At 37.0% G+C, this 14181-nt stretch overlaps 1 protein-coding gene across 2 annotated transcripts in view; it reads left to right on the top strand.

Moving 5' to 3' along the window:
* Positions 1-236: 236 nt before the first annotated feature.
* LOC129747635 (uncharacterized) overlaps positions 237-14181 on the top strand; it is a 40659-nt gene continuing 26714 nt past the window's right edge. Inside the window, exon 1 of one of the 2 annotated variants that reach the window (XM_055741933.1) lies at positions 237-690. The gene's annotated coding sequence lies outside the window, so the exon portion shown is untranslated. Of the gene's footprint in view, positions 691-12280; positions 12548-14181 lie in introns of those variants that run through there. The other variant, XM_055741935.1, reaches the window with a different exon arrangement.

Below are 14181 nucleotides of genomic sequence, written 5' to 3'. Positions count from 1 at the left end.
TGGTGAGAGCGCAAGCAACACCAAATATTTTCAGAGTGTTCCACCGTCCACTTTATGGTGCACTACCAGTGCACTACTTATCGTGAAAACGAGCATGAAAACGATAAAAAGTGCACTACCGGTAGTGCACCGGTGCACCACCACTTGAAAACGAATTCTCTATTATTTTCTCGCAAAGAAAATGTGAGAATTGTCTGCCTCGCTCGCTCATTCGCTCGTCATTACAAAAGTTCATGCTGAAAAGCATAATATCAGAGGGAACTTTCTTCCTTGAAGCAGTGAAAATTGTGGAAACCGAGATTTCCAAAAGTAAATTTGCAATTTAATCGCGTTTTTCTTCCCGATGCTAATATACCGTGTGAAAATGAGTATTCGAATGTGTAGTGATTGAAAAAAAAAAGCTATAGAATTGGCAATGCGTTGGTGACGCTTTCGGAATTCAACTTGTTTGTGTCTAATTTTCGAGGCAGCCAAAGTACTGCGAAAATTACGTTTCAGTTTTTTTTTTCGGGTAGACGGTGGGTGTTTCAGATGGTTCCAATCCAGGAGCCAAATAAGCATAACAAATGCTAACCTTGTGAATGAAAATGCTTGAAAATTAAATCGAAGGCAGGAATTGGTATCAATCGATAATTCAATTCTCCCGGAAGTGTTTTTTGCCGCTGCAGCAGGAGTGGGAAGGTCGATGAGGTAAGTGTAGTTCAGTGACTGCCATTTCGTTTAGATGGGGGGGGGGAGGAGGGGGGTGGTTGGGAGGTGTCATCAGTCCGTATATACACGAAGTATTCACTACCTTTTTAGTATCAGCGACTTATGCTGCTGGGGGTGTCTATGCTACCTGATGTAATCGGAGCATGGTAAGATTATGCTCGCAATAGTGGATTATACTATGCTTTCTCCGTATAGCTACTAGTGAAAGTTGTTCAACGGTAGCTGTAATTATAATTTTTCCTAGCTTCATAATCGGTAACTATCATGCGGGGGACTGCTGTATTCACGCAGTCTGATCATAAATATTCAAAATAACAAGTAAATTCTGAGTAATGAGAATATTAACTTAAACTTGACAGCATAATGATAATTGAGTTTTTTTCCAAAATGGTTTTATAAAGGCATTTTGCATTACTTGTAAAGTTTTCGTGTCGGAGTATTTTTCCTAGCTTTGGCTTAGTAGGATGAAGACCGTAATCGTTGCGGCGACTCAACTGTTATTTCAAATTTTATTATAGGAAAGGAAAGGGGATTAACTGGGGTCACTTTCATCTAAGAACAGTTTCCGTGAGGGTGCGGTGGTCCAATAATTAGCCTATTTCCATGAAAACAAAAAAATAAATGAACAAATGTGTAACCACTGCTTTGTAAACTTTGTTACCGTTACAATCACACCAAAAAACGTTGCACATTCGAAAAAGCATGCAGCATATGTTGTAGCACAAAGCATGACTCAACTGGATGCCCTGGTATTAAATACTGCCAAACATGCCAATCGTCGGATCACTCACCCACAGAGAAAAGCTGTAGGAAATGGAAAGAAGAAGAAGCAGTTTTGAGGATGAGCGTAGAAAAAAATGTAACCATTGCAGAAGCCCGTCGCACAATTTGCACCAACTCTAACTCGACCAGCTACGCATCTATTACTCGATCTGGAATAGCACAAAAGAACTCAAATAACCCGCAGCAGAATCAAACCGAACAGCAACAAATGAAACGTGTTCACCAAACAGTAGAACCTGGACCGAAAGCACTAACTGTCGAAAGCCCTCCTCGCAAGCGATCGCCTTGCCCTCGCCAAGCACATGGTGTGCCTACCGAAAGCGATGATCCCCTCAACGAGATCTTCCTTTGCCGTGAAGCATTACGGCAAACCAAACTCTCCTCTTTCAACTCCCCCTCCTTATCCTAATCCTTTCCAACCCCCTCTTCCTAATAGTGTAAAGATGAAATTAAATAAGCCCCCCGGCACATAAATACTTTTGTAAAGTAATATGCCTAATAAAACTTGATTTAGAATTAAAAAAAAATGTGCAAGGTGAACTGGGGTAGACTTCGAATTTGTTGTTCATGTTGTTTATTCATTCTCACATAGAGCACCTGTATCCGAGGTCCAGACAGCCGATTAAGACCCAAATTCCGACCAAAGCAACCGCTGGCCTATGGTCCATTATACCAATTTCAACTCAACTTTTTTTTGAGAATATAAGAGCACATGTATCCGTGGTCTATTCTTGGATCTAATATATACAAGAATTGGACCAACGAAATCAGAACCAATCCAGTGAAAAAACAAGCAACCCCATACTCAGTTCCATTGACTGTAAAACGGTTTGGAACTGCGTCAAATTAGGTCCAAATCTTTTGGTTTTGGATCAATCTTGAGAACCTGATCTCATTTATACAAAAATTGGATCAAAGAGATCCAATCCAGTAAAAAAAGTGGCAACCGCTTTCGTGCTCCGTTAAAGGTCAAACGGTTTACCACTGATCATACTGACTGGACACTCGATTTCGTTTTCTGGATAATTTTTCCAACAGTACGCAATGTCGATTCCAGAGTGCGCATCGATCGATTTGAAGAAATGCTATTCCTGTTAGGAAATGCCACCCAACTTAAAAAAAAAACACGCAATTTCTACGATAAAATCGGGCTAAACAGGACCGTTTTTTCTACAGGGCATTTTTTGTCAAATTTTTCAGGTTTCCCACCTGCCGTCGGTATTGTGAACCTGCAAAATCTGACAACAAAAAATTAGGCAGAAAATGGTTGAATTTTTGTTCTAAGTGTCATGTCAGTGTGTTCAGTGGGTTTACTGCGTCAAATCTATATTCAAAGGATATTCTGGGAGTAGGTTTCTCTGTTGTGAACAACAGCAACATTGCATTTGCGAAAATAAAACTCCCGCATGCATCATCGGTGTACATGGCGGAACTCTTAGCGATAAGGAAAGCAGTGCAAATTATTGAGGAGCAACCTGTCGGGAAATTCCTAATAATTTCGGACAGCATGAGCAGCTTGAAAAGTCTTGCGTGCACTAGACCCTCTGCCAAAAACCCGCTGGCATGGTATGAAATTAAAAAAACGACAATAGCAATCGCATGCAAAGGATCAGAAGTTGTCTTCATGTGGGTGCCATCGCACAGAGGAATCCCTCTTAATGAATCAGCTGACCAGGAAGCCAAAAAAGCTTGCACCGAAGGGACTGCGGACGACTATACCTTAACTTCGAACGATAGTTCATTTCCGTGCCAATCACGTTCGAGACAACTGTGGCAATGCCGATGGGACTCTGGAACCAAAGGCCGCTTTTGTCATAGTATTCTAAAAGAAGTTTCTTTGCAACCATGGTTCCAAAACACAGAATTAACAAGGAGACAAATAGTCATATTATCGAAACTCATCAGCAATCACTCACGATTGCCAGCACACCTACATCGTAACCGTATCATCGCAAACGCGAGCTGCGATTGTGGCGCAAATAACGCAAATCCGGACCATTATCTATTCAGCTGCCCAAATTATGGAGATAGAAGATGGCCTGTTTGGAAAATTCTACTAGAAAAACGAATAGCTCCTGACCTTCAAATAATACTCAAAACCAAAGATTTCAAATTGTATAAAAGTATAGCGGATTTTTTCATAGATTGTAACATAGATATGTAAAAACATTCTCTTTCAAGTTATTAACACTTGGCCGGCTATGTATTAGAGGTTAAGCCAGTAGTAGAATAAATTTTAAAAAAAAAAAATTAGGCAGAAAATGGTTGAATTTTTGTTCTAAGTGTCATGTCAGTGTGTTCAGTGGGTTTACTGCGTCAAATCGGAGGTGTCTGCGGTCAAATTGGATCCAAATCTCATACCAGCTCGTAAAAAGTTGAGTGGAAACTGATATAATGGATCACCAGTGCGATTGCTTTGGTCGGAATTTGGGGCTAAACCGGTTGTTTGGACCACGGATACAGGTGATTTAAGGATTGCATTGTTCCAAAACTGATGATTTTTGACCCAATTTGACCCAAATGAAATCTAATCCAGTGTAAAATTTTGCAACCCCACTCGTGTCCAATCTCATCAGTTTAGGATCAATCGCTATACCGATTCCTAATAAAGTTCGGTTGAAACTGGTATAATGGACCACGGATGCGGTTGCATTGGTTGAATTTGTGTCTAAATCAGCTGTTTGGACCACTGATACTGATAGCGCCTGTATCAGTAGCTTTTTCATGGGTCTAATGTATATAAGAATTGGAACAACGAAATAATATCCACTCTAGTGAAGAAACTGGCAACTGGCAACCCCACTGGTATTCTTATTAACTGTCAAACTGTTAGAGCACCTGTATCCGTGGTCCAAATAGCCGGTTTAGACCCGAATTCCGACCCGAGCAACCGCACTGGTGATGCAGTTCTAAACCGTTTGACAGTTAATGGAACATGAGTCCAGTTGCCAGTTTTTTCATCGGATCGGATCTAATTTCTTTGGTTCAATTCTTGTATAAATAAGACCCAAGAATAGACCACGAATACAGATGCTCTTAAGGACCACGTCAAATTGGATTGGATCCAAATATTGTCAGCAATGGACCAATCCTTATACCAGTTCTAAAAAAGTTTTTTTGAAATTAGTATAATGGTTGCTTCGGGCCAGAAGTACAAAGTTGTCCTGAAGTTTGGTACAAAACTTATGCGACAAAATTTGCCGCAATACTCTGACAGCTAAAAAGCTCTTCGTGAAAATATACAAAAATGTTTGCCACCCTGAAAATCATGTGAAATCTGCGTAGCAATTCAAGTAATTTTCATATGAGTTGTGAGTGAATTCAACTTAAAAAAAAAATGAACACAAACACATATTGGATCTCAATGAAACTTGATGTTTCCTCAAAGGGAATTAACTTAACACTAAGTCGTAATCTTTCGAGGATATGATAGGTAGCATCTTACAAATGCTAACACCATCAACCATGTAATAAATTCGCGAAATCTATGTTTTTCTAAAAGCTATCGATTTTCGTCTATATTTTTTCTTTTTTTCATATTTCCCTTTTTATCTTCTTTGTCTTTAAATTAAAACTGTTAAGCTATGCAAAAGTTGTAAAAACAAAAAAAAAAGTTTGGCTCCTTAGATAATCCTAGATAATCCTCTTTCTTTCCCTATAAATAGATTTTATTAACAGTTTAGACGCCTCGACGATTACGACCCCCTCTTAATAACCCAAATGTCAGGAAAAATATCCCCGGCACATAGAAACATTATAAGTAAAATGCCTTAATAAAATCATTTGTAGAAAAAAAACGGTTTCCTTATCTATTAAAAACTAACAATTGTTTAATAGAAATTATACCTCAACTATCATTGTGCTGGCTTTTATAGTTTTGTAATAGCACATCACATTCCGAAGGAATTCTTCCTTTTCAGCGCACCATTCGGAAGTCCATCTTTGATCGAGACACACGCCACGAGTTTCTGGCCTTCAGTCAATTTAAATCATACCACCATTCATTCGTCTTCGCTTTGTCAGATTTTGCTTCCTTCCAGTTTTGAGCTACTGGCCGTTGTTGTTATTGTTGCAGATTTTTCTAACAAATAAACCTACCTTACCACTATATGGCGCTAAAAATAAGACTAGTTTGGCGTGGACTTGGAAATGAAGCGCACGATCCATTGAACATGTGCTTTGTGACCGACAGTGGCGTACTTAGAGGTTGGGTCAGTATATCTAACTTTAGCTTTAGTAGGTAGGAATGTGTAATATCTATTGAAAACGATGCAACCAGCGAGACCCTTTTGTGCGGCTCACGAAGCTTTTTTGATTATGTTCTGTCCAAGGCATAAATGTAATATCGTTTATTGGCATAATGTAATATGTATTGCAGATTTTTTTATTCAGCATACATTTTTCCTAGCTATTCAACTCCTGCCACTTTGAAAAGCAAAATTCATTAAAGTGAGTCGGAAGAGCAGCCAAAAATCGGAAGCTACACATGATCAAAGGAATTTGAAAGTCCGTTTTTTGTTTCAAGCAAAAATAAAGTATTATGGTAAAAAATATGCTCAGCAGATAATTTTTTTAAATTTTAGCAAATTCGTCAAAAAGGCTTATTCTGTTAGCATTAAAATGCTGGCAAAAAAAATTTAAACCAAAACCTTGTGAAATATTTTAATTTCTGAATATTGAGAAAATTACGAAAATTTAAAAATAAAGCCTGGGTGACTGGGTGAACGATTTTAGATTTTTTATTAACATGAATTAGCTGGCATCAAAGTTACCGACAATAATTATTAGATAAATTAGATAATTTAAATAAAAAAATAGATATCTGGAACTCTGTGATTCGCCCCAAAAGGTCTTTGACGTTTTTCTGTGATGCTTTTTTCAAAAATTTTATAGAAAATTTATAACAAACATCGATAAATTGAGTTATTTCATTTATAATTCGCATTCTACATTACCAAAATCATAATATAGCTTTAGAGATCTAATCCCAATCTAAATAAAATTTAAAATTTTAAAAATCTGGGAATAACAAATCTAAAATCAAGAATGTAGTTTTCAAGATAGTTGCTTAAAAATATGTAAAATTGAACATTTTTCTGTAAATTCGACAACCTTGCTGAACATCTCAAATTGTAGACAATGTTCATGCGAATCGCAATTCCTTCCAAATAAGTGAATGATCGTAAAAACGGTTACTTAAAGTCGGTATAAATCGGAGCTGGTAGAAAGTCAGCCATGTTTGCAATTTTGTTCTCTCGTGCGGGATTCAAGTGAGAAAACAACTTTGTTGTTCTCTCTGCGATAAACAGTGCAAAAATTGTCCAATGAGAGAAGCAGCAAATATTGTCGCTGGAAACGGTTTGCATGCATTGAGAGCAAAACTTGCGCTCTATCGTATAATTTCAGGATGTACGAATCAGGTATGGAATTTCGTCCAATTTGTATAATTCTTATCGCTTAAGCCAGAAGTTAAAAATATGCATGTAGTTAGGTAAATGATATTTATTCGAGTTTTATGCGATGATTCTATAATGTATATGAAACGGTTTTATGCCCAAACGCTCTACGACAACTAACCTGTTGACATTCACCTTCTATGTACACGAAAGTTTTGCTGCTAAGTCTCAAACTGACGCCATTTATACTGATTTGTCAGCAGCGTTTGATAAGGTGAACCACGATATCACCATTGGTAAGCTTGGGCGCTTAGGATTCTGCGGACCATTACTTGGCTGGTTCCGCAGTTACTTAACTGGACGTAAATTGACAGTTCACACTGGAGACACTCTCTCCAGCCAGTTCTCTGCTTCCTCTGGTGTGCCCCAAGGTAGTCACTTAGGACCGATTATCTTCTTAATCTATTTTAACGATGTGCTCACACTCCTTAACGGTCCGAAACTTTGTTATGCTGATGATCTTAAACTGTTCTACGCCATAAACGGTCAGGATGACATTGATTTTCTGCAAAACCAGTTTAATCTTTTCGCACAGTGCACAGTGGTCCAAAATACGAAAAACGTGATCGTTGCTTATAACTTTTTTAGGTCACATTTCAGCATATTGGTGTCTTCGGAGAAGTTTGTCAGTAAAATCAGCTCTATAATATAAAACTATTATTTTTAGGATTAATACCCCTACAAGTGAGATAAAATTTCTAACTTCTCTGTTATAGGTTTTAGCTCTTTGATGTCTTCGACAAACTTGTTTAAAATCAAATTTTCTACAACTTTGTCTCAGATGTCAAGTTTCTAAAATAATTATTATCCGAGATATCGGGCAAATAAGAAACTTAACCTCTAAAAATCAGTTTATTAATAATAACTTTTTTCAGTTAATCTTAAGTTTAATAATATGTTCCACAAAGTTTTTTGTCTTACTAAAATACACCACTTTGTTGAACATTTAAAGTTTGTAAAATGTGATACTGCAGAGCTATGTTAAAAAAACTACCGAAAATAGGGCTTTTTCACGCCTTATTTTACAAACACCGGGCAACATCGGGCAGCTCGCTTTAGATGCAAAATAAAGTCGAAGATTTCGTCTACAAGATGCAGGTACAACCGTCAGTATCCACTTGTATCCAAGCGAGATACATCTATTTTAATTTTCCATGTTTGCATTAAAAACAACGATTTCTATGAATCTACATATAGCGCATTCTACCACGTGTGTTTTCTTCTACACCGAAAATAATTTTCACTTTAAAGGTAAGTGACATCTGGAGTGAATTTGCGCCATACGTAAATTCATGTGAATTTTAAGTGACCGGTCAAGTGAAATCACTTAAGTGAGCGATCAAGTGAATTTCAAGTGAATGGCAAAGTCAATTTCAAATGTTTGCTCAGGTCATTAATATCTTTCAATTGTAGTGGTTTTTAGGTGAAATTTCGGAATATCAAACATTAATCAACTTTGTTTCTACAAAACAATTATTTATTAAAAAATACAACGTAAAAAACGTCACTTTTTCTTCTTCAAAAAGATTTTTCGGCTTCGAAAAATCATTGACTTCCTCACTTTGACGAGACATTCGGGTTGATCTTTTCTGAAATAATAATTAAAAAATAAAATAAATTTAACTAGTATTTATTGTTTTGCATGATACTTACTTTAATTGCACTTGAATATTTCCAAAATAAATCATCATCGGAAAACGTATCCGAAACCTGATTGCTTTAAAAAGGGTCTCTGTGACGTGTTAACTGGTTCACACGATGTTTCTGTCGGTCGACCTATGGAAAATATCATTGTTTAATAACATATAAATTACTTTAATTCTGCATCTACCAACTCAAACAAACCTCTGTTGTTTCTTTTCCAAACAACAATGAAACAATCAATACTGACATTGTTGACATTCGCTATGCAAAAAATCACTTGAATTTTAAGTGAGCGGCAAGTGAATATTGGCTTAAGTGACCGGTCAAGTGGATTTCAAGTGAGCATCGAAGACATTCAATGCCGGTCACTTAAAACTCAAGTGATGAGCTAGTGTTTATTGATTCGGTCACTTAAAACTTAAGTGAGAGGCAAGTGAAATGTACATGAGCCCCTTGAAATGAAGAAATTCACTGCGTTTTCACTTTTAAGTGAATCTTCTAGTGTTTTTTAAGTGTGAATTTGGGTTCAGTGTAGCTTTTCCCTGCGCGATGTCAGAAGCAAAGGTTTGGAAGAGCATTTGTATTATTAGCATCAGGTTATTGTGTGTTCAATTAAAAAAGATATCCTCTACAAGCTGGAGATGCTAATAATACAAATACGCTTCCAAATCTTTGCTTCTGACATCGCGCAGGGAAAAGCTAGAAGAAAACACACGTGGTAGAATGCGCTATATGTAGATTCATAGAAATCGTTGTTTTTAATGCAAACATGGAAAATTAAAATAGATGTATCTCGCTTGGATACAAGTGGATACTGACGGTTGTACCTGCATCTTGTAGACGAAATCTTCGACTTTATTTTGCATCTAAAGCGAGCTGCCCGATGTTGCCCGGTGTTTGTAAAATAAGGCGTGAAAAAGCCCTATTTTCGGTAGTTTTTTTAACATAGCTCTGCAGTATCACATTTTACAAACTTTAAATGTTCAACAAAGTGGTGTATTTTAGTAAGACAAACAACTTTGTGGAACATATTATTAAACTTAAAATTAACTGAAAAAAGTTATTATTAATAAACTGATTTTTAGAGGTTAACTTTCTTATTTGGCTGATATCTCTGATAATAATTATTTTAGAAACTTGGCATCTGAGACAAAGTTGTAGAAAATTTGATTTTAAACAAGTTTGTCGAAGACATCAAAGAGCTAAAACCTATAACAGAGAAGTTAGAAATTTTATCTCACTTGTAGGGGGATTAATCCTAAAAATAATAGTTTTATATTATAGAGCTGATTTTACTGACAAACTTCTCCGAAGACACCAATATGCTTAAATGTGACCTAAAAAAGTTATAAGCAACGATCACGTTTTTCGTATTTTGGACCACTGTGCAGTAGACTGGCCCATAACAAAAAAAATCTTTATAATTCACGCGGCACCCCCTAGGCTGGTGCATTTAGGTGAAAAAATGACTTTCTGAAAGTTTCAGGTCATTTGGAAGAAGCACGAGCTGGCGCAAAGGAATTGAAATTTGTATGGAGATTTTCGGCAAAATGTATGAAAAATCGACATACTTTCACTCTTCGTGTTCTAAAATATGTTTTCAGTATGCTAGAAAGCTCAGAATTTCAGGAATTGTAGTTCAAACAATGACAAACAAGTTTGTAGAAGATTGTGACGCAATACAAGTTGACTGTGATGAGTTATCCGCAATTGAATGTGTGATTTCATGGACATGCATTTCATGAATATATTGTGAACGGTGTATAGGTGGTTTTTTAGTACTAACTTGACGCATTGTCAAACAATGTGAATTACAGATAGAAAGTTTGTGTCTTCAGCAAAGTTGTAGCTTATTTTATAAAAAATATCTTTGCAAAAAGTTTAAAGAATTGTTTGATAAACTATAAACTGCTGCACTGTGCGACGATGTGATCAAGTTAGTGCGATTATTAGCCCATACACCGTTCACGATATATCAATGATATGCGAAAAAATCACACATTCATTTGCGGATAACTCATCACAGTCAACTCGTATCGCGTCACTATCTTCTAGAAACTTGTTTGTCATTGTTTGAACTACAATTCCTGAAATTCTGAGCTTTCTAGCATACTGAGAACATATTTAAGAACACAAAGAGTGAAAGTATGTCGCTTTTTCATACATTTTGCCGAAAATTTCCATACAAATTTCAATTACTTTGCGCCAGCTCGGGCTTCTTCCAAATGACCTGAAACTTTCAGAAAGTCATTTTTTCACCTAAATGCACCAATCTAGGGGGTGCCGTGTTGAAAAAAATGTTGTAAAAATCATCCCATACAAAGTTGGGCCAGTCTACTGTGCAGTGGTGCGACATCAACTGTCTGCCTTTGAATCGCAGTAAATGTGCAGTCATCAGTTTCTCACGAAGACGGCAGCCTTTTTTGCGCGGAGTACTTCTTAGGAGATGAGTCCATTGCACGGGTGGATCACATTAATGATTTGGGCGTAATACTCGACCGTAAGCTGCAATTCAAAACACATACGAACTACGTCGTCAATAAAGCTTCTAGAAGCCTCGGATTTTTATTTCGAGTGGCCAAGGAATTCAAGGACGTGTATTGCCTGAAGAGCCTGTATTGCAGCATAGTTCGATCCATCCTCGAATACGCCTCAGCTGTCTGGTGTCCTTTCTACCAGAACGGTAATGAGCGGCTCGAGGCTATCCAGAGGCGCTTTTTGCGTTATGCCCTCAGACACCTTAACTGGCCAGACCCGTTCCACATGCCAAGCTAGGAACACCGATGTCGTCTTATAGACGTGGATACTCTTCAAGCCCGAAGAAATGCAACACGAGCTTCTTTTGTCGCCGATCTACTGACATCGCGTATCGATTGTCCTACGCTACTGGAAGCTATTCCTCTTAGTGTGAGACCCCATGGACTGAGAAACCAGGACCTTCAACAGTATGTCCCCATTCGATTGAACGACTATGGAGCCAATAGTGCATTCATCGGTGTAATGAAAACGTTCAACCGCTTTTCCGAGCTCTTCGACTTCGACGATTCGCGGAATGTTTTCCGAAGAAATGTTTTAAGAATATCAAGAAATCGTTAATTAGATGTAAATTTTATGTAACTTTAACTTTAAGTCGTCATTTGGACCTATACTTGGTCCGTTGATTGAATAAACAAATGAAACGTTTAACAAAGTTTGTTAAGAAATATAACTACACAAAAATCTTTTTAAATAAGCTTTCCAAAAATGAACACTTTATTATCTTTGATAGATCACCATATTTTGCTTACAAATTTATACGAGTTTAAACTTTTTCAGACACTAACTTTGAATCAGATATGTTACATGACTGATTGAGAACAGTATTTTTTAAGACAACTATCCCTTGATACATCCCTACCTGTTTCCACAGTGAGTGAATGGTTTTCTCACTTTGAAATATCTGCAAGTCAGCCAGCTAGAAACGATAAAAACACTAGGTACTAAGAGTTAGGTAGGCATCAGTAATAGAACTCCGTTCCGTTTCGTTGCCAGTAAACCTAAGCCAGGCAAGTAAAAAATAGCAAAACAAAAACAACACACATATTCAACCGACATCGCCGCCGCTGATTGGTTTGACTGACGACGAATGGTTTGAGCGCAACGTGCGCCGTGCGCGTCGTGGTTTTTCAGTTTATCGGAATCAGTGACAACGTCTAGATCGGTTAAACTGAAAGCACCTTCTAGCTACTGTGTGCTGTGCAAGACAGATAGATAGATCTATAGATATCCTCGTCGTGAATACATGATCATTTGCGCAGAATCGTCACGCGTTCTATCGGCGTCGCGTGTTCTACAAAATTACTCTGGAAATAACTCCGAAGTTGAAAACTATTTCAACGGAATAGGACTGTGGACAGTAGCTGCAGTGGTATCATATTTGGAATTTCGAAATCTTCAAATAACAAAATAGTTTGGTTAGTTCACATGATTATCCATTTATGCATATTACGCAAAACATCGAGAAAAACAACTGTGCAGTGGAATGCACTACAGAGTGTCTGTTTATGATATTGCTCATCAAAATGATGCCACTGTCACCCAACACTCAAGTTTAGTTGATTGTCGAAGTTTCAGCTTAGTCAGATGGTATGATGTAATGGTAACAAAGATTGCCACACACTTTGACTGTGCAAAGCCCTACTCCAATGTTATCATCAACAGCTGTCACCCGAGTGCTGATTTAGGATTTACAGCTGCATTTCAGTGTGTTAACTATAGCACGTTTTTCGGGAAGCGGTTTTGTATGTGTGTCAGGCAGCTCTAGTCCATAAGAGGAATGTTTCTTTTACAACGCGAAACATGATTCTTGAAGTATGTAGGTTGGGGTGGCAATGGATGTATACAAGAAATTCATAATCAAATTTAAAAAAAACCGATCATATACATTTTCAAAACTGACCGGTGTGCAAAGTTTCAGCTAAATCAGACTTGTTTTAGGTGTGCCTCAAAGCGCTCAAAGTTTCAGTTTTTTTATGTTTTCTGTGCAGTAAAATTAGCACAGCATAACTAAAATAGATTTGAATCAACGAAAAATTACTATTAACTTTTTTTTTTTCTAAAGTTGTGCTTTGAATTTTGAGCATCTTTCGAAATGTTTTTCGAAAAAAGTCTTTTTTCGAAAATTCATTATTCTGAAGAATTATGTCCAATTTTAAATATAAATTTGGGTTCCAAAGCTGTCTCTGCATTTTTTTTTAAATTGAAAATTCCAAACCCCGTTAGGGACAGATTATTATTATTAGGAATTATTTTTATTTTCTGCTGTAGAGAAAAGCCATTTTAAGTTAAGTTGGGCCGGAACAAATATCAAATCTTTTGTAAAACCACCCAAAAATCCCGGAAGGGATATTTCAACTCGTATCCGTCCCTGAAATGTTTACCCGTTCCGTTACCCCTGGAGTGTCAATTTGCAACTTTTGACTAAAACCAATAGGTCTCTCTTGTTTCCCAACCGATTTTTACAAAATTTATAGTTTTGTTTAACCTCTAAGAAAAAAAATCCTAAAAAAACATGGTTCGGAAAAAGGCCCGTAGATCGGCTACAGGATGCTCAAAAAATGCGTTGCATATAAGGATATACATTTTTTTTTTAATTTTTTAAGATCATGACCACAAAAAATGTTAAAAAAGTGGCGTAAAAACCGTACTTTTCAATCAATGAATCGTCAAAATTGTTTAAGTCATACCAGACAAATTTCGAAAAAAAAAAGGATTGAAAAGTTGACGTAATTTGAAACATTTTCGCGTCTTTAGAGTTTCAAAAGAATACAAAATTTTCGACGAATTTTCAATGGTAGCTGTTCTTCCAACCTTCTGTCAATTTGCAATTTCTCAGATTTTCTAAAACCTCTATTCAACTTTGCACTGGGTTTTGAGTATACTGTCTACACTCCTTTCTATCAAAAAACACTGAACCTACCTAACTTTGTCTAATTTCGATACCGACGAAAACAGACAAAAATGCAAGCGTCCGCGTAAATTTTCTGGATTCACTTTTAGTTTTATGTTTACCATATTTGTGCAAAGTATTGTTTTGACACCACTAGAA

This window comes from Uranotaenia lowii, chromosome 2, assembly GCF_029784155.1.
Source record: "Uranotaenia lowii strain MFRU-FL chromosome 2, ASM2978415v1, whole genome shotgun sequence".
Lineage (NCBI taxonomy): Eukaryota > Metazoa > Arthropoda > Insecta > Diptera > Culicidae > Uranotaenia > Uranotaenia lowii.
The sequence above is the reverse complement of the archived record's forward strand: the minus strand, read 5'-3'. Positions and strand labels throughout refer to the sequence as shown.